The sequence below is a fragment of the Pan troglodytes genome, chromosome 4 (genome assembly GCF_028858775.2).
Source record: "Pan troglodytes isolate AG18354 chromosome 4, NHGRI_mPanTro3-v2.0_pri, whole genome shotgun sequence".
NCBI lineage: Eukaryota > Metazoa > Chordata > Mammalia > Primates > Hominidae > Pan > Pan troglodytes.
Window position 1 is genome coordinate 98,527,088 of NC_072402.2, and position 21,551 is coordinate 98,548,638.

At 32.5% G+C, this 21,551-nt stretch overlaps 1 protein-coding gene across 1 annotated transcript in view; it reads right to left on the reverse strand.

Annotated features, from left to right (window-relative positions):
- Positions 1-21,551, reverse strand: part of ST8SIA4 (ST8 alpha-N-acetyl-neuraminide alpha-2,8-sialyltransferase 4) — a 94,557-nt gene that overhangs the window by 23,493 nt on the left and 49,513 nt on the right. The gene's annotated exons all lie outside the window — the stretch shown is intronic.

Here is a 21,551-nt window from a genome sequence, read left to right on the forward strand (position 1 = left end):
TAAATGAGTAGGAAAATGCATGGGAAAAACTACTAAATTTTTAAAAATCTTTTTTTTCAACCAAAGTAAATGTGGCTACTTGAAATTTGAAAATGTGTAATGCTATTAAAGATAAACATTGGAAAGTTAACTTCTTACAGTATTGCTATTACTGGTGGTTAAAATAAGGTTCTCCACTAATTCGTATTCATTCATACCAAATTTTTCATCTGAGATTGTACTTGTCACTCCTGTGAAAAGCTTAAGTTGAAGTTTAAAATATAAAAACGTCATTATAGATGCTGTGGTTGCCAATTATTGTTTCGGAAATAACATAGTGAAGTCCATAGATATTCACCAACAATTAATGTACAGCTATTTCAGCTGCCAAGTTTGGAATGGACCTATCCCCACTTTGGGGGATACATTGGACATATTCATTCATTACTATTATTCACCAGAATAGAAAGATAACCATCAGTTGACTTCAATCTAAATTGAGAGAGATATAGAAGTAAAAAGGAAGATAAACTCAGATATTTTTAGTAGATTACTTTCTGAAATCAAGGTAAGGCATAATAAGATGTGATCTCTAGGTCTCCTATTTGTTTTTCTAACCAAAATTCATTTATGTATTTCAAGACACTTTATTAGAACAACTGTGATTAATTTGAATAAACCTGCAGAAAGGGAAGAGTTGTCTGGAAAGAGAGAAATACCTTGAGAGAGAAATGAGCTTTGCTTAATTACCCAAAGGAAAATTTACTGAATCTATTTTTCAGTGATGTATTAATTAGAGATAAGCCTTATTTAGCACTTATAATGTGCCAGGCACTGTTCTAAACGCTTTGCATATAACTCAAATGATTTCTCAGAGCCCTATGAGTAGACACTCTTAATAATCTTATTTTACAGATGAGGGATGATAATAACTAACTGGCACAAAGTCATGGAGCTAGTAAAATGTGGAACTGGGAATTACAAAGTAATCTGGCTCCAGAATCTGTGCCCCTAAAGACCACGTTGAGCTGGATCTCTATTATTACTATTAATTTGGCCATGGTTGAATGCTGCATTCATTTTTTTTTGCATTGTTCTGAGATTTCTCATTAGGTACGGTAGACTACTAATGGATAAAAATACATAGAAAAGAAACCTAAGATTGAATGTAGAAAGGAAGGTTCACATGCTTTCTCAGCTAAATATATGGTACTCCTTACTAAGTATAACCTAGAAATAAATAACTTTCACTTTTCTACAGCAAATGTTAAATCTCACGTTGACTTCTCCAACTTGGCAAATTAAAGATATCATTTCATAACTCCCAGGTGGACAAATAATTTTTTTAAAGAAAACAAAATTTAAACAATCAACTTGAATTATTTATAATTTTTAAATTCTAAAAGCATTATCTCCAGATTCAATTTTTTACTTAGATTTGGTAGAAAACACTGACTGAAACTTGGAAAAAAATAAAATCCATCAGAGAAAATTGCTACTGTTCTGTACTGACGTTAAAATGTAATACTTTGGAGACTTACTTTCCAATTTCCAGGTTAAAATACTCCCACGTCACTTATCACTATTGACTTTACACATAGGAACTCTAAAGGAAGTCTAGGGAATTTTCTCATTAGTGCTAAAACACACACACACACACACACACACACACACCGTAATACCTGAGGGAAATAAGAGATACCATTCTGATCATTAGCTCTACTTTCCACTTGCAAAACCTGAGTCATCAGTAAGTGTCACAAGTGCTTTAGGGAGCCAGTGTTGAACTAGTTTCCGAGAGAGAGAGAGAGAGAGAGAGGAAAGAGAGAGAGAGAGAGAATAGATAGTAGATAGATGGGTAGATAGATAAATAATAGAGAGATATAGAATTGATTGTCTACTGCAGCTTTATTTGCCATACCCATACTCTCTCATTAAATTTGTGAAAGAACATACAAGAAAATAAGACATTTTAAATCTCAGTATCATGTCACCATTTCCACTCCAAATTCTCTCTCAAGAATAATTCTAGAATACTTGAGCACAGACTATTTTACTTTTCTCTTATGCCCTTTTCTATTTCCATACACTGTCCACTTCAAATTCAAAGTCCTCCAAATTGTTGGGCAAAAGGATGATTTCCTTTACATTATAGGTGAGGAACTATAAACAGCGGAGGACAGATTTCAACAACCGTTCCAAGTGAATTTCTCAACACACACACACACACAAACACTTATCTATTTTGCCAGTCTTTTCATAGACAGTAAGTAAAATCATTGGAGTGCACAAGTTCTGTGAGCAGCAGAAATCTTTTACTAGTGTTTAATACTATTTGAATATTTTTCAGCAAATTTTATCTTTATTTGCTTTCTTTAAGTCAAATGTTACATTTATCTGTCATTTTATGGATTGTTTTTTTCATCCAGACAGGACAGTTAATGGAAACAAATGATGCAGATTCTCTATCTGTAACATTTAATAGTTCTGTAGCACCCGGCAAGTCTCCTTCCAGCAAAAAGGGTGAAATATTTTAGATGCAGTGGCTGCAATAGAATGACATTCAACCATAAGAATGAATTTAAGAGGTTTTAAATGAAACATCTGCTATTTTGTTTTGCTCGTATAGTGCCACAAAATCATAGTATTTTGAGAAAACCATTAAGCTCAATATTAAATTTAAAATGCTAGAAATTAAGATAACCTATATATTCTCAAGTACTGTTGCAAAATATTCGGTTGTATTTCTCTTTAGTGGTGAGATTCCTTTTTTTAATGGAATGAGTGAGAAATTATATTTCAGTTCTTAACTTAAAAGCTCTATCAGTCAATCACTGAGAGGTACAGTAAAACATCAAAGGTGAAAGGAGTTTTTCCCCTAAAAAGTTGAGCATAGATTACACCCAAATACCTTATTTCTATTTAAGAATTAATCATAATCTGTATTAATAATTAGTTTAATAAAATCCTGCATTATAGTTCTGGAATTAGGAATAGAATTGAATGCATAATAACCTGAATATACATACTAACTGGAATATGCAAACACACACAAATATACACATACATATATATATACACACACACACACACACAAATGTATATATATACATGTATATGTAATATTTGCCATATTTTAATCATGTATTATCAAGAATTAAACCTTATTTCTGTTTCTTGTATAAAACTTATATCACAAATTCTAAAGGAAATTATATAATTTTACTTTCTCAGATAAGCAGCAATCACCTTACTAATATCATCTCGTTTTCAGGCTAAGGAGTTAATAAATCAATTTTTTCCAATCATGTAAGTAAACATTTTTCTTACCTGTGAGAATCAGTGTCATAACTACCAAGTTTCCAGAATAAAATGAAAACATTTAAATAATGTCAATGCTTTTAAGCTTATATAATAGAGAAATTAGAATATATATACTGTGCCATGTCATTACTATTAGAATTTTTTACGTTTTAGACAAAGGATGAAAATTTAGAAAAATAATAACAGATTTAGAGTAAATATCCATTTCTGACACACACCATAAAATCTGAATGCTATTCAAAAGCATTTAGCCAGTCCAAACTCAATAGGAGGATGAAGAATTTAAATACTTTTTCTTTGTCCAAAATATTTAGAGACTCCACTTTAGGGATTATTATATAAAGTATCCATTACACATGTTGATATTTGATTGGTATAGTAAACCAGAAGTGATGAAGTCTGTAAAAGCTATTGACTTTGTGTTTACAGATATCACTGTTGCCAGTGCAATTGCATTGGCCAATCTAAACTATGATGACAGCTAAAATTTAAAGAAAATATTCTAATACATGAGATAGACATTTCTGATTGAGGTGCCAGTGTGATAGAAATGATTTCATTTATTAAGCCTGAATGTTAATAGCTGCAGTTTTCTTCACCCAATTTACACAAGAATCTCCTTGAACCATATGTTTATTCTGGTGTGCTAGAGCTGGCCCTTACTGATCCACAGAGCCACAGTGAATTTTTTTTTTTTGGAATTTTGTGAGCTGCTTGTCATCTCCTCATTAGTTTGAAATTGGGCATGGTGGGAGTATTTACATTATGAAAATCAGCAAATGCTATAAATCCACTTTGTTTTCCCAGAGAGTTAGTTGTGAAACATTTACTAGCACACACTGCCTGAAAGGAATCTCTACTGGTGAAATGTGGCCTACTTTTTTGCAACTGTTTCAAATTTGGTTTCTTAAACTCATGCCGAAAGATGTATATTTGATACCTAGCTATTGTATATGTTGTCTTAGTAAGTCACTTAATCTGCCCAAGAATGTCTTAATGTCATTATTTTTAAATGAGATATTCATTGGAAACTATGCAGTATTCTCCATTTCTAAGAGTGTCTGAATCAATTACCATATATGTTTATACTTCATTCTACTCTCATAAGGCAGAATAATAAAACAAATGGTTAGAGAGCTGGATAAAACCAGAAAGTAGGATGAATGAATCAGGCTTGTTATCAGGATGAATGAGACAAAGCGGTACATGGGACTGTGAAGGACAGGATGTCAGTGCCTAGAGTATAGAAGACAGCACGATTTAGGTCTGCCTCACCATAATCATGAAGAAATAGATATCTAGGACTGCCAGATATTCTGATCTTTAAAAGAATCACCAGATATTGAAATGTCTGTTGAAAAATCTCATGATACTTAGATGTTGACAGTTAATTTCATTTTTAAATATCTGTGTTATTAAGCAGGTCAGTAGGCCAAGTCAAACTGTGAGTCATGAGTCTGCTACCTCTCTTCTACAACCATAAGAAGGAACAGAAATTACAGTATGGTGTTTCTATAAGATAAATGAAAGAAATCAGAGATTTTAATGAAGACCAATGTTACATTACTTAGACTGCTAACGAATACACATCAAATAACATAACCAAAATACATCTTAGCCAGAAGTAATATGTAAATTATGTATTTTTTTCATTCCAGTCAAAATATTAGTAACTGATTAAATTTGGAGCACTAGAGAAAAAAAAACCTGTTAAATTAAATATCAAATTAAAAGTCACTGTATTACAAGTATTTATTTATCTATAAGAATGTAATTAATTTAATCTGAATTTATAATGAAAATGTTTCTGTGAATTCCAGAGACTCACTGTAAGTCATCAACACTGTAGATGCTTAGAAGCTATTCTCTGGCAGTTTCTTTTGCTATAGCTTCATGAATATTTGCTTTGAATAGACTAGCAAATATGTACAATAGAAAATAAAATTGCTACTTGGTAATTTCAGCAAATCATAAAATGGTGGCATTCAGTTTCCAACACTATGACATCCACATTATAAACTTCCTAGCAAAATGATTTAAGCCATAGTGACAAAACTTGCACTTAAAAGAGAACATTATTATTTTTTTCTTTTTTGTAGAGATGAGGGCTTGCTATGTTGAAAAGCCTGATTTCAAACTCCTGGCCTCAAGCAATCCTCCTACCTTGGCCTCCCAAAAAGTTGGAATTACAGGCATGAGCCACCACACCCACCCTTTTAAAAATTTTTCTATAACCTTTTGCCAACTTAGAATATGCAAAAAAATTATATTTAATTATGATATGAATTTCACTTGTTTTCTGGGTAAATACATATTGCAAGGTTTCATATCTTGTTTCAAATTTCATTTAAATGAAAATATTTCAAATGTACATAGTTTGAGCCTTATAAATAATATGGCATACCATCAATCAATTTGCCAGAAAAGATCTTGATTTTGCTCTGCAGATGTCAGCTGAAAGCCTGAGCAGATAAATGAACTTAAATTTAATGAAATGCTTCAGAACTCAGCTATAGAATTTATGTTCTCTTTGTTAAATTGAAAAAATAACAATTGAAATCCTATTTTAGAATTATTTGAAAACTTGGGTCCAAAGTTTGAACTATAAATCCCTAGCTACAAAGGCAGTTAATTTAGTTGTTTCCTCTTCTTGTCTATGAAAAATAATCTTCTCTTTATCTCTGGCCAGGAAACACAAGACAGAAACAGCTCAAGATCTGTGATAACTTATATAAATAGAAAGCACTCACTTTCTGAATATTATTTTGGCAATACATACAAGGGTCTCTAAATCAATAGGTTTTATTATATTGAAAAATCATACATCAAAAAGAAATGATAAAATGGCACAAATATTGCCATGCTATTATAAAGATACACTGTTCTATAGTGAGATTGGTCTAAAGAGAGCTGCTCCTGGAATCAGCAACTCTAACTGTGCCACTAACTGAGTGTCTATTTTTGAGCAGATGAGACTCTGGGCTGCAACGGTTTCCTTTATAAAATAAGGAATTTAACTGGATTATGTCAAAAAATCATGAAAATATTTTCCATATGTAAGCATTAGCTACATATAATATATACATATATTTAAATAAAAATATATACTTTTAATATTTTCAATTCATATGGAGTCTTTTTTAAACTGTTCCTGATCCCAAACTTTTATATCATGTCATATCTTATTTGGTCTTATCAGTGAGACACAGCAACATTGTCTAATACATGAAATGAGAATTTTCAAATGTGTTTAGATTTCTCCAAGTTCTTATAAATTTCCTTTCACCCTTTTATTTTAACATTTTAGAGTATTTTCTACTTATTTTAACAAGATTGTAGTGCTATTTTAAAGAAATCCAAAGCAGAGAATACATACAGTTGTTTGATGAAATATTTATGTGTGTGTATGTTTGTCTATTTATATATATATGTGTGTATATACATACATACGCACATGGCAATTTTAGAGTTTTTTTTAGGGTACAAGTTGGGGAATTTTCAAGGATACCATGAAACTAGTTTTCAATGTGTTGCTCTAATGGACTAAAAAACAAGCTATGAAAATGTTCCCTAATATCATCATCAGCTTGGTTAGAAAATCCCCAGTCATACCTAAATACGAAAAGGGTCAGAACATTGAGCGAGTTGCAAAATTCCCCCAAGCGGTTCATTTCATCATGACTCACAGTGCTTGAATAAGGCAAAGTCATTTCTTAACACACAAGTTACTGTAGAGGAAGATGAATGCCTATATTATCTCCTGACTAGCCTGGGCTAACATTTTTGGAGCTTTCTGTCTTCCTTAGGGTCTCTTTTTCAGTCAGCCTACATTCTTTCTTATAACATTCTTGTCTCTAGGTTACTTAAGAATATAAGAAAAAAAAAAGTCCCCAAAGTTTTCTTATTACGTATATTCCAAACAATAAAAACAAATGAAGATAGTTTGTTTTTTCAAAAAAGATTGTTTCTGTGTGTTTTATTCTCTAGTAAGTACCCCTTTCCCTGGCCCCCACCTAATCCATTTGCAATCACAGTATGCCTCCTCATTATCACACTCAGTGTCACAGTAAGACATCCAAAAACTTATTTCCTGTGCACACCAAGTTAAATGAGAAAGCCAAAATAAGGGAAATGCAAAACCTACTGTACATCATGATAAAGAAAGAAGAGAGGTTCATAAATCTATTTGGAACGTATTTTTGTTGTCATGTTGGTAATTTCTACACAGGTTGCTGATTTCCAAAGTTGCATAGCTGTTTACTCTTATTGCCTTCCATGCCCTTCTAGAATAAAGTTGAGTATGTAAAATTATGGTTGGGAACCTGATGCTTTTTGTAAACTGGGGCTTTTGTAAATTGGGATCAACACAAATTTTTATTCAAGCCATAGGTATTGGAGTCATTATGCTTATTTCTTTAAAAAGAGGTCAATTATGCAGTATATTGCTGAGGCAGGAGGATAGGGTCTGGAGGCAGGGAACATAAGGCCAATTCACGCTGACTTCTTAGAACTAAATCAAATGGAAACACTTCAGCTATGACAAGAAATATCCTCTCCATTTACATAGGGCATACACCAAGTAACCAATGGAAACCTCTAGAGGGTATTTAAACACTAGAAAATTCTGTAGCCCAGTTATTGAGCTCCTATACTTGGGCCCCCTCCCATCCTGTGGAGTGCACTTTCATTTTCAATAATTCACTGCTTTTGTTGCTTCATTCCTTCCTTGCTTTGTTTGTGTGTTTTGTCCAATTATTTGTTCAAGACACCAAAAACCTAGACACCCTCCACTGGTAACATAGTTCTGACACAATTTGTGGATAGGCATTACTGTAAATTCTTAGCCTATACTTTTAGCTGATCTTTAATACTGTTTGGAATCTCTTCTGTGAATCTCTAATAAGTGACAAATTACATGTCCCATCCACCAGAGGTATTACATGCATTTGCCAAATCCCTTGATCTAGCATTCCAAAACTACCTTATCACTTCCCTATGTAATCTTGTTGGCTACCAAGCTGGTTTTTTTGCTTGAGGAAGCCCCTGCTTTGTTTTCTTCTTTGCAGCTTCAGACCTAGCCCAGTATAGCAATCTATACATGTTTATAGAAGGAATGAACGTGATATAGCAGGAACACTTCTATTCATATTTCAAAATGTGGAATTATGTGATTTCAAATATTTTACTACTTCAATAGAATTTTTTAATGAAAAATATCTGTATTTCACTTTTATTCAGTCTGATAGGAATTTGCAATTTGTACATTACTAAAATATTTGTATTTATATATTCTGTGTTATTTGTCATAAAATAATTAGCTTATTAATTTTGAAACTGACAGCAATTCTGATGTATGCATCTGTTCCAGAGAAAACAGAAAGAGGAAATAATTGTGAGCTGAGCAAAGAACAAAATTTTAGCAACATTGATTCTTCCTGGTAGTGACGTTTATTAATGGAGACCTGCTGATGGATTATTTGATTATAGCACAGATGGATTCCACAAAGTATCAAGTTCCTTTTTTTAAAACAAAAACAAAAACAAAAGTTGACTATTAAGAAGCAAAAACAAAGCTGAAAATTTTGATAAACTGCCCACATCCCACCCCAACACTATCCCCAGTTTTTATTATTCTCAGATAGGGGCTATTAACATTTATAATGACTGTACAATTCTTTCAAGCAGTATTGAGAAACATATATTTTGGTATAAGGTTAGCTTGCCATATTGTAGATTTTATATGTGCCTATAAAATAGTTTTTGCAAAAAAGCTCACTGAATTCTATTGAGAGGAATATGATCATAATTTGAATAAAATGCAGAATCAGAACTTTAGCTGCAAGTAATGATTTTACTTTAATTAAGATTCACGAGTGAAAAGAAAAAAAAGTTTCTATTAGATCAAATTATCAAATATATTAATAGTGTAAAGTAGAATCTGTGCCATGCTAGATTATGTTATGATACATTCAGTCACATGATTCTTTTAGCTATTTAATTTCATCCAAGTTTGTAACTGGTGCAAATATTGTTGAGTATCTAAAACAAGGAAGCTTTAAAGTTGAACTCAGTTGCTTGATGCTATAGCTTAATGAACACTGGCAAAGTTTGCTGAAATTTGTATAAAGGCCAAGGAAGCTCCTATTATAAAGGCCAATAATTTATTAAGGGAAATCCATATAAGCTATTTACCTAAGAATTCCTAATTACTTTATTATATCGTCACTTTATTATTTTGTTTATTTTTAAAAGAAAGATAGTTTTCCACTGATTTTACTATCTCTAGAGTGACATCAAAAGGCAATATTTTCTTTAGGAGTGTACTTTAAATGATTAATTAGAGAATGGGAAAAGCAATATAGACCATACTTTCATTATGAAAACAATTTGATGTTGACAATAAAAGTTTATACTGTCTGAAACAAAATCAGTTTATTCTTAGTTAGAAATAAGGTAGCAACTGCCAGCACAATCTCCCTCTGCAACATATTCCATTCAACTATCAACATGGTCACTGGAAGATGGTTTGGAGGATAAAAGTGGAAGCAGGTAAGAACTGAGTGTTTGTAACTGATTTCTTAAGATGCTAGCATTCGACTTGTATTCTCACCAGGAAAACTTAACCAGAGGATATAGCTAAACAATATCATTGCTGAAGAAATGAAGTCTGGTGTTGAAAACTCATGTAAAAATAAAAAAAGCAGCAGGCATTTACACAATACAGAGCAATGATTTGTCACTTACAATTTTTTGTTACTGAGCTTAACTATGATGCCTAACCATGATCCATCTGAATGAAGACGCAATGTATGCGTTATCATGAGGAATGGAAGTCAGCCATACTGTTGCTCCAACATATTTTCCACTTCTTGCTCTGCAAATTCCCAAAACATGTTCATAGGGCCCTTATAAATTCCTTCTTTTAATCTCAACAACTTATTTGCCCCTAAGAATGAATTAGCTGTCAGTTATTTACACCTTACTTGGTATTTAAGCATTTTATTATCTCTCTCCAATATTTGAAGTTTAGGTGGTGCTCATTGAGACGTAAAGCCTTTCAAGTTATATTGAAGCAAGGTCTTAAGAGGGACAGAAATTCTTCACGGAATGTACAAAAATGGTACCATCTGGATGGCTCCCTAATTTGCCAATAAATAGGCACAATGTTATACTAGAGGGCCAGAGTTCCTAAGATATGATGGCAAATATCCTTCCTTAAGAACTGAGCAAATACTTTATAGTTTTGCTTTCACTTATGCTCCACAGGTGACAGCCCCAGCATAAGATCATCTGGATGAAACAGTTGTGTAAGAATTTGCATCGTATATAATGTGATTTGATTGATCTCAAAAGAAACCATTGAACAATATTTCCCACATGTATCAACCACCATGTATTATGTTTAAATATAATCTTCAGAAAACCATACTCAATCATAACGGTACTATCTTGAAGGGAGAGTACAATCACCTACTAACACATAAACAAGAAATCTCATCCAGCACAGTAGTGGGGAACATAGAATAACCCTGGCTATTTGGGACACACATTGATGAGGGGAGGCTGCCAGAGGTATCAGAATCAGGCCACTGCATTTTGATTGTACTTCCTGCACTGGATACTGGTCTTCACTAGGGCTCTATTTTGTGATTCTTCTCTTGTAGGTCTGAATATTCTTTTTGATTTATTTTATCCATGGAATGTGAAAAAGTAAATGGCTTATTTCTAAGAAGTCAGTCATAGGTGTTAGGCTCAAACTGGAAATTGTAAGAAACAAAACTTCCAGCTTGCCTCTGGTGAATGTGGCTCCAATACTTGCCTTTATGTAATCAAATAACTGAAAAAGATTGTTAAAGCCACTTTAAAAATAAGTTTATAGCTAAAGGCTTTAAACTTATTCTGCTACAATGTATTTACTCATCCAGGTTTTTAAATGATTTGGGGGGTAAGGTTTTAGAGCAAAGAGAAAAAGAAACAGAAATGACTCTTTCTTTGATCTCTTACCAATAGGAATCTGATATGGCACACTAGTCTCTGAAAAAGTTGGCAGAATGTATCAGTATCTTGTTTCCTACATGGCAATTCTAGTGGTCAAGCCGCAAGTCTTTTGCCTTATTCTCTAACTTACTTCTTGTATGTTGAGCTGGCTTGACAAATGGCGATAGCCATAATTTGGAAGTTGTGGCCTGAGGCTGTGATTATATGATCAACCACTTGAGATACTAGAGTTAGTTAACTGACCATGATCAATCACATAGAAACCAAAGACCTAATCTAAACTATTACACTCAAGCTAAAGTACACTTGTATCATTTGAAGAAGATAAGGACCTGTAATGTTTTCAAAGATTTATGGGAATATTGATTAAATAACTTTTCTCCACAAACTCAGGAAGTAGCTAGTCATGTTCACTGTCTAAAAATTTATATTTGCATTTAACTTTAAACTCCCAACTATTTAATATTTAATAATTAGTTAAAATATATTAATTATTTTACTATATATAAGAAATCTCTGAATGCAGTAATTGACCAGTCATCTTGACTTAAATTAGAATAACTTAATGCAAATTAACTCAGTATATATTTTGCATATTGATCAATGTTCTTTTCTCCTGAAAAGTCAAATAAACAAGGGAATTTCTGAGGTTACCTGTGCACCTTCTATCACTCATTAAAAGATTGAGCCTTGAAAGTAAAAGGTAATAGAACAAATTATTGAGCTTTCCCCGTAGTTCGTTAATATAGCAGTATAGCGCTTTGTTCTGATTTTGAAATTTTAGTCTTAGAATTTATAAAATAATGACAATTAATTTATTTCCCCAGCTAAAATATTTTTAGTAACCATTTTTCCTCTATTGAGCACCATGATAAATATTAAAAAATAATGGATTGATTTCTTTATGCAGATTTTGAAAGATAACACCCAAGAGAAAACTGTTACTAAATTATAGATCTAGGGTACTTTTCTCAGGTGACCAGGATGAATTTATAGATGGTCAAACTGGATGCTCCCATGCGTCATGCCTCATTATTATGATTCATCTACTTTTCTTATCAGAACTTGCTCTTTTATTTTTACCCCAGCAACACCACAGGCAGGTAAAATTTAGTAAGCATTAATTTCATAATTTAGTAGATTCAGGGCACAAGTTGATACATAGTTTGATTAATAATAAATTGCAGGAAAACAAACTATCCAGATTACATCCTCACTATTTAGAATTCAAGCCTTCCTTCTTGAAAGTTTCCCTCTTCTTCACCATAATACTGCCTAGTGAAAATAATTTCTAGTGCTACCCAGATCGATGAAAAAAACCTCTTCCTCAATTCTGCTTGGTTCCCTGCTTGTTTGAATTGCTCTAGAGAACTAACTGAACCAAATTGCAATGTCTAACTTCAGCACAACTTTGCCCATTTTTATTCCCCACCCCTTTGCACATGTGCCTCAACCTCCACCGTAACATATACTGGGAATTTATGCTTCTTATTAGTTATAGAGATGAATAAGTCAATCTTTGCTATGAAAAAATTTAAAATAAACCTACAGAGTTGAAAATAAACAATAGTCATACATTTTGAAGAATGTTCCAAAAGGGAAATACATCCCTTGAGAAGAGAATACAGAGAGCAGAAACCCAGGTCAATCTCACCAAAAGGAAAAAGAGTGAGAAATGATGCCCAATTGAAACTTACCTTTAAATTGAGACTTGAAGGAATAAAAAATGATCTATGTGAAGAAGAGAGAAAAATACATACCAAGAAGGAAAGCCCAAATTTGCCAATGTTACAGGGGTGCTATGAAAGCTTAACTACTCTTCCAAAGAAATTCTAGATATTTCGCAAAGCCTTTTAGTCTCAATGAGAGATAACCAGAACTGGGAAGCATATTGGTCAGGGGCAGAATGAAAGCTGTTTTCCATAGGTTCCAGTTTGAGCCACACACTTGGGAATATCTTCTCAGACATAAACTATTTATACTTCCACATTACACAATGCAATATGAATAACGGGATCTGCTAGGAAATAACATTGTGACTGAAGGGTAACCAGATTAAAATATCAGGAAACACTGAAGTTCCGGAAGTGTGCATATCAGAGTCTGCCAGTAAGGAAAGAAATATCCTTTCATGGAAATCTCCTTTGGTTTAAAATACCTAATACGCAGCATCTAGCTACTCAAAAACATTAAACTAGGACACATGTTTTATAAAGAAATATTACAGCTGTGTTGCTCATAGGTCAAAATAGAAACCATATGGAAATATTTTTAGCATAAGACTAATTTTAAAACAAGTAAGCCATTTTCAGAAAGCACTTGGAGTGAATATTCTCTTTTCAAAGTTGTTTTTTTTTAAATTGCTTTTCCTTATGTGACTTGAGTTGATTGAATACTCCAAAACAATCCATTAGAATGACTAATAAACTTGATTTTCTGAGGTCTATTGATGATGTATTTTAGCCTATAGTTTTGCTAAAGACTATTGGGAGCCTGGTCTGATTCAAATCCTTCTGCAAACCCATGACATTCACATGAAGTTATCCTGCAGAAGGTCATCTTCATTTTATATAGACTTTAACCTTTACTTTCATTTAAAATGAATTTTTACATCTGAAAGATGAGTGCAGCAACTAACATTTGAGAAATGATATTTTTGTTAGTCTTAATGCTGAAAAAAAGTTGATGGATGATGTGTGAAAATATAATCTGTTTATTTGTTAGAAACCATAAAAAATATTCTACCAAAGCAACTAATGTGTGTTTTCATTCTTTTAATAACCATTAAATATTTTTCAACAGAGTGAATACTACCCAGATGAGAAGTTAGCTAGATATGTCACTTGATATCTGTAAGACGTAATTTTTCCCTCTTACATTTAGCTAGGAATTATGGTATTGATCATTGTGGTGTAAAGTACGGGCACAGGTAGTTTAGAAAGGTATGCCAAAATAAAATATCAATGTTCTAGCAAAACTCTGGGAATCCTGGGCGGGTACATTAAGTGATATCCTCTTGTTCACCGTAATTTTATTTAATAAAAATAATGAAGCAAAAAAGATACTGCATATAAAGTATGTAAATCAATTAGACTATTATATTCTGAATGAGGAAATTATTCAAAAGTTATTTAGTCACTTAAAGTAATAATGTAAAACAATACCTACTTGAAAACAAAAGATGAAATTACTAGAAATAAATTCAAGATGGCATGTCAAACACCAACAACAGAAATATAAGAGGGGGGATATTTACTATACATTAAGCATGGAAAGACTGATTTCTGAAAATCCTAAGTGACCACAGTTGAATAAGATTCAGTAATGTACCATTATTACAAGAAAATCAATATATATTGGCACTATGTTTGACATACAAAATGTCTAACAAAGTAACTTGTATAGAATAATAAACATATATACTATGTATACTATTACATATTATATAATTATATAAAATACATATTTGTATATTTTATACTTTGTTAGTATGTGTAAATTATTTACAGTGTATCTCTATATATGTGCCGTGTGTGTATATATACAAAGAATATACACATATATACACACAGAGTATATATACTCTGTATAGTATATATACAGAGAAACAGCAAGAGAATACATAGAATTATATATAATATATTAATATATATGTTTTGTGTGTGTTTACAAAGGAAGTATATCGAGAGTATATGTAGACTATATATATAAAGTCTGTACAGTGTGTGTGTATATATAACAGTAAATATGTATGTATACTAATTTTATTTTTCATATATATAACAAATACTACTTCAGATATAGGTTTTCCACAATTGACATTTATCAAAAAAGTTATGCATTTTTTAAAAAATTAATAATTGCAGAAATCAAAGAAAGGGCAAATTCAGCAACAAACATGTCTGTCTATTCTTTTTATATAATATTTACCTAGGTATACATACATGCTCATATATATGAATGTGTAACTATGTGTGCCTATGTGTGTATATATATTTCTTATATATTTCAAATATATATATATTTCTTATATATATTTCTTCTGCTTTCAAGTAAACATTTAGATGATGGTGGGTTAACTTAACTGTGGTGTTGAAACATGTAAAGAATAAATATCAAGAGAAAATGACTTTAAAGAAGAAATACTTTAGAAAGCTATCTTTATTATCATAATTACCAAAAATTTAATGAACCTGTTTAGGAAGTTACAGAGAATACATTCCTGAGGATGTTTAATTAAGGACAAGAGTGTTTTTGTGACAGTTTGAATATTCCCATGTGTAAGGACAAAGTTCAGAACCAGTGATTCTTAGAGCCCAAAGGAATCTATACGATTATATACATCAATACGTATATTTTAATGGTTATAAGTCTGACACTCAAGGATTTAAACAGTCTTGTCTAAAGTCAGAATAGGAAAGGTTTGTTTTCGTCTTCCTTGGAAATCAAATTTCTGCGTAATTCTTCAAAATTCTCTACGTCAGTGTTCTTAGTTAGAATTGTTCAAATCCTCTTTAAAATCAAGAAAATTTTCGCAGAACCTCCAAAATACATATGTGAGCTTGAATTTAAGAAACACTGCTGGCTGAGCGCAGTGGCTCACGCCTGTAATCCCCGCACTTTGGGAGGCCAAGGCGGATGGATCACCTGAGGTTAGCAGTTCGAGAGCAGCCTGGCCAACATGGTGAAACGCCATCCCTACTAAAAATAGAGAAAAAAAAAAAAAATTAGCCGGGCGTGGTGCCTCATTCCTGTAGTCGCAGCTACTGGGGAGGCTGAGGCAGAAGAATCAATCTCTCGAACTCAGAAGGCGGAGGTTGCAGTGAGCCGATATTGCACCACCGCACTCCAGCCTGCGCGTCAGAGCGAGACTCTGTCTCAAAAAAGAAACCCAAAAAACAAAAATAAACAAAAAACAAACAAAAAAACACTGTTGTAGGGCATGAGATGTTTACCAAGTATTTCTAATAAAAACAAAAATTCTTAATTCCAGGCAAATCTAAGGCAGTTTATGTAGCCCATTTATCTTACACATATTCGGCCTTTGCAATCACTACAAAAGACTATATTTTTTTAAGTATACAGGTATCCTATGTATTCTCCACTAAAAGATAAATAACAAAAACCAAAAGTATTAGGCTGGTGCAAAATTAATCATAGTTTTTGCCATTACTTTCAATGGCAAAACCCACAACTACTTTTGCACCATATTACTACACATAGAATCAAAAATTTAAAAATCTATATGAAATATCTTTAAAAATTTTTTGAGAAAGATGTAAGTTTAAAAATGGTAAATAACTTTAGAATTATTTACTATGATGGTGACATCACAGAATATTATATACATTTATCAATGTCATCTGTGAGTACTCATTCCAAGTGTTTATCTTGATTAATACAAAGTAGAAGCTTATAAATTTAATGAGGGCATAACCCCCATTATATTAAAACAAATTACTACTTATAATGTGGTGACAAAATAGTACATATATATTACTTTTGTTATAGTAGAATTTAAAAAAGTAAAAATTAAAAAAAAAACTAAGGGGCCATAAAAATTTATAAGATAATTGAGTTAAATATCTCATTTTGGGTTTAAATCTTTTAATAATAGTTCATAATAATTAGCAGGGGCCAAAGAATTAAAACGTAAATATTTTAACATTTTTTCCCAGACTCAAATATCAACAGATCAAAAGCTTAATGTTTAAAATTAAAATATCTGAATACAGATAATATTTTCAGAAGGGAACATATTATACAGTATTCAGTAGGTTTAAACCCATCCATACCTCTATGTTTATTAAAATTCCCTTTTCTGTGGGGAAAAAAACACATTCTAAATGAATCCATATTGTGTAGATGTGTATATATATCTATGATATATATATATAAGATGTGTGTGTATATATATGTATAAACAGACAAAAAGGATAGATGAATAAGAGCAAATATTAACTGTTGTTACTTCAGGATATTGTATTTGAAAAGGTAATATAAGACTAGTTTATATATAATTATTTGTTCAGAATTATTATTGTAACCATACTTTTTTTTTTTTTTTTTTGAGATGGAATCTCATGCTGTCGCCCAGGGTGGAGTGCAGTGGCATGATCTCAACTCATTGCAACCTCTGCCTCCTGGGCTTAAGCGATTCTCCTGCCTCAGCTTCCCTAGTAGCTGGAATTACAGGCATGCGCCACCATGCCTGGCTAATTTTTGTATTTTTTATTAGAGACGGGGTTTCCCCATGTTGGCCAGGCTGGTCTCAAACTCCTGATCTCAAGTGATCCACCCGCCTCGGCCTCCCAAAGTGATGGGATTACAGGTATAAGCCACCATGCCCGGCCTATTGTAAGCATACATTAATTTTATATTTTAAAATATACTATTAGTTTATAAAATCAGCTAACCAGAATTGTATATTTACTTTCCTTTCCCTACCTCTCATTTTTCCTATAATTTAAAATATTTTTAATAATAAAATAAAATTATATACAACAAGAACAAATGAGAAGTAATACAAATGTCCATCAAACAAGATTGGTTAAATACATTATAGAAAAGTATATAATGGAATATACTTTCCTATTAAAAAAAAACAAGCTGTATTTATGTGTTGTTGAGAAAATGTCATGTTAATTTAAAAAATAAAGTGCAAAAGAGTACATATGATTCGAGTTGTAGAGCTACTACAATAAATACATATTTAGGTTTGTGCATATAAAACATAATTTTAAAATATGCTTCTTTATCTATCTGTCTATCTATAGGTTTTTTGGAAGGATTCTTAAGAAATTATCATCATAGTTCGATATTGAAACTGAGGATACACTTTCTGTAATGTTTGTTTTTTTCCCATATTAAAAGTAAGAAAATTAAGTATAATCATCCTACCAAAGTAAAAACAACACTTGGTTATTACTAGTCAAATTAAAGTAACTGTAAAATAAGAATTTTTACCTAACTCTAAGTATTTTATAAAAATGTATTTGAGCTATGTCTTAGATAATAATTTAAAATATTATATAAAACTGTCATTAATTTAAACAGGTTATTAAGATAGTAAGTTGTATATTAATAATTTTCTTAGAACTGTATAAATAAGAAGCTTTTATTTTACATTTTGTAGCCAAATTTTTAAATGACTTTGAAGTCCCCAAATCCCCTCTTCATGCTTACTATCTTATTTGCTCCACTCTTCTTTTTTTATTTTTTATTTTTTGAGACGGAGTATCACTGTGTCATCCAGGCTGGAGTGCAGTAACATGAGCTCGGCTCACTGCAACCTCTCCCTCCCTGGGTTCAAGTGATTCTCCTGCCTCAGCCTGCCAAGTAGCGGGGACTACAGGTGTGTGCCACCACATCTGGCTCTTTTTCGTATTTTTAGTAGAGGCGGGGTTTCGCCATGTTGGCCAGGCTCGTCTCGAACTCCTGACCTCAGGTAATCCACCCACCTTGGCCTCCCAAAGTGTTGGGATCACAGGCATGAGCCACTGCACTGGGCCCAAAATTGCTCCGTTCTTTATAAAAAAAAAAAAAATTACAAAATGTTAATTTGAAAAATGCAGCCCATGTGGGGCTTCTGAAGAAATACCAGTAAAAAAGTGGCAATCCCACACCAATTTTATGCTTTCATACATTCTCTTAAACTTGCAATTTATATATCTGATTTGTCCCCATTAGATTACTCTCTTACTATTTTTCAAGATTCTTTTTAAATTATGAATCTACCTATATATCTTTTCCTTCTGTTTTACTGAATATGATTTCAAAAGAATGACAATACATTAAAACAATACCTAAGAGTATCTGAATTTTGTGACTGATGGTTTCATCTTTAGAGCTTTTAGAAAAATCTAAAATTAAATAGGTTTTTAAAGTTAGTAAGGAATCACAGTTTTTGGAGGGCAAAATGTTTAAGTAATGATGTCTGACCATATGAAAACTATCTAAATGATCCTCACTGTGTTCAGGAATCTTGTTTTACAAATCACTTAAACTTTTTATTTTAATTGCAGTACTTGGAAGAGCCTTCACATTTTAACATTATGATTATACACACCCTAAATTCTGTGTCTTGGGTGCTTTAATTGCTCATGAGAGGCAACCAACTCCAGTAATCAACAGAGGATATGAAACTTCTTATTTTGCTGAACTGTATTAACCACAGGGTTTCAGAGAGGTAAGTCAAAGGAGATGTAAAACAGTTACTTAAAGAATAGTTCTTTGGGGAGTTTGCCTTTGCTTTCATATCACATAAATCATTTTTGTTTCATCAGCGCTCACACTTCCTTATTTTCATTTACAGTTCCAGCAGCAAGTACACACATTAGGTCAAACCGCTATCTTACATACATCAATGTATTAGTTTCAATAAAATCCATAAATGAAGTTGCCTTTCACACATACACCATGTGTACAAATTTCCATTCTATTTGAAAAGTCACAAGCCTCTCTAGAGCTACTTTTATTATTCTTGGCCACAGTTTAGAACTCAATACCTTGACACTTTAAGAGGGTATATGTAGATTTGTGAACAGGAAGGTGGAGAGAGAAGTTATTTCTACAGAATTCAAAATCAGTTTAGAAAATATGTCTAATTCACAGTAACCAAAAAAAGCATACCATTCCTTTCACCAGTGGTCAGAAGTTTGGCCTTGTTGCTCTTTGGAATAAAATGGTTAGGAATTAGTGAAGCAGTTTATATTTATAATGGTTATAAAAGTGAATAGGACAAAAGATAGGAGTCTTGTTAAATTACTAAAAGAATCTGCAAAGTTTATGTTTAAAATATCTGTAAAAACCCATGTGTATTCACTGTTAATCATATATAACACTATCTGGATTCTAACTTACTGAAAATGCACTACTGCAGTCACTCCTCTTATTTCATGCTTTGGTTTTGGTATTGGATTGAGAAATATAAACCAAAATCTAGGGAACAAAGGTACTAATTCAGAGTAATCTTAAGTTTTCTCATTAGTTTTCCATAGTCAGGGAGGACTTACTTCAGATTATTTCTTTCTAAAACTTAATCTGCTATCACTGGAATGTGTTTGTGTGTGTGTATGTGTGTGTGTGTGTGTGTGTGTGTGTGTGTTTAAGATGGAAACGTTATCTTTTTAAGGTGTTTTTCAGAGTAACATGATACCCAAACAAAAACGGACATGTTCTTAACACAATGCACTGTAATGTTACAGTTTCTTAAGATGCACATTTTTTTAAGAGTCAAATTGTAATTACCAGGGATATTTGTAACTTAAAAAAAAAAGGCGGTGACTTATTCTCCAAATGCAGTATTTTTATCTTATTTTGTTGAAACTTCCTGTCAACCACCAAGAGAATGTGTGTTGAGTAAACATGATCTAATTATAAGAATGCAATTTAGGCCAGGCACGGTGGCTCATGCATGTAATTCCAGCACTTTGGGAGGCCGAGGTGGGCGGATCACGAAGTCAGGAGATCGAGACCATCCTGGCTAAGACGGTGAAACACCATCTCTACTAAAAATACAAAAAATTAGCCAGTTGTGGTGGCGGGCACCTGTAGTCCCAGCTACTTGGGAGGCTGAGGCAGGAGAATGGTGTGAACCCAGGAGGCAGAGCTTGTAGTGAGCCGAGATCGCACCACTGCACTCCAGCCTGGGCAACAGAGCGAGACTCCGTCTCAAAAAACAAAACAAAACAAAACAAAACAAAACACAAAAAACAAAAAAAATGTAATTTAATTGTGTGCAAAATAATACAATACAAGAAACTATCTAGAGATTTAAACAGGAAATGGTAAATCCTTGCAGGAAATTATCTCAGGAACAAAACCAAAAATACCTTAGCCGAGTTCCTATTACAGTATAAGAAACTATTTTTAAGTCTGGGCTTGGAAACCTGTTTTTTTCAGGACTTGTATCCATTGTATTTAATTGGCCCCCTGAACTTGCCCTTCCTTCCCAAGTCCACTGCTTCTGTCTTACATCCTTATTATCTTATGAGTAAATTAATCAAAATCCTAATTGGTTTTTGTGCCTCTGGCATTTTTCTTGTCCTTGTCAAATAAATGTCTGCAGTTACAAGATTTCTTCTTAAATTCAGACATCTAACTGTGCTTCATAGAGCATAAACTCAATTCCCTTCTCAACCACATCCCAAGTTACTTTTCCAACTTTGTATTCCCGTGTTCCACAACAGACTCCATTATTCCATACGTTTACTGTGCACTTCATCATTTGCTTGACCTGGTACCCTCTA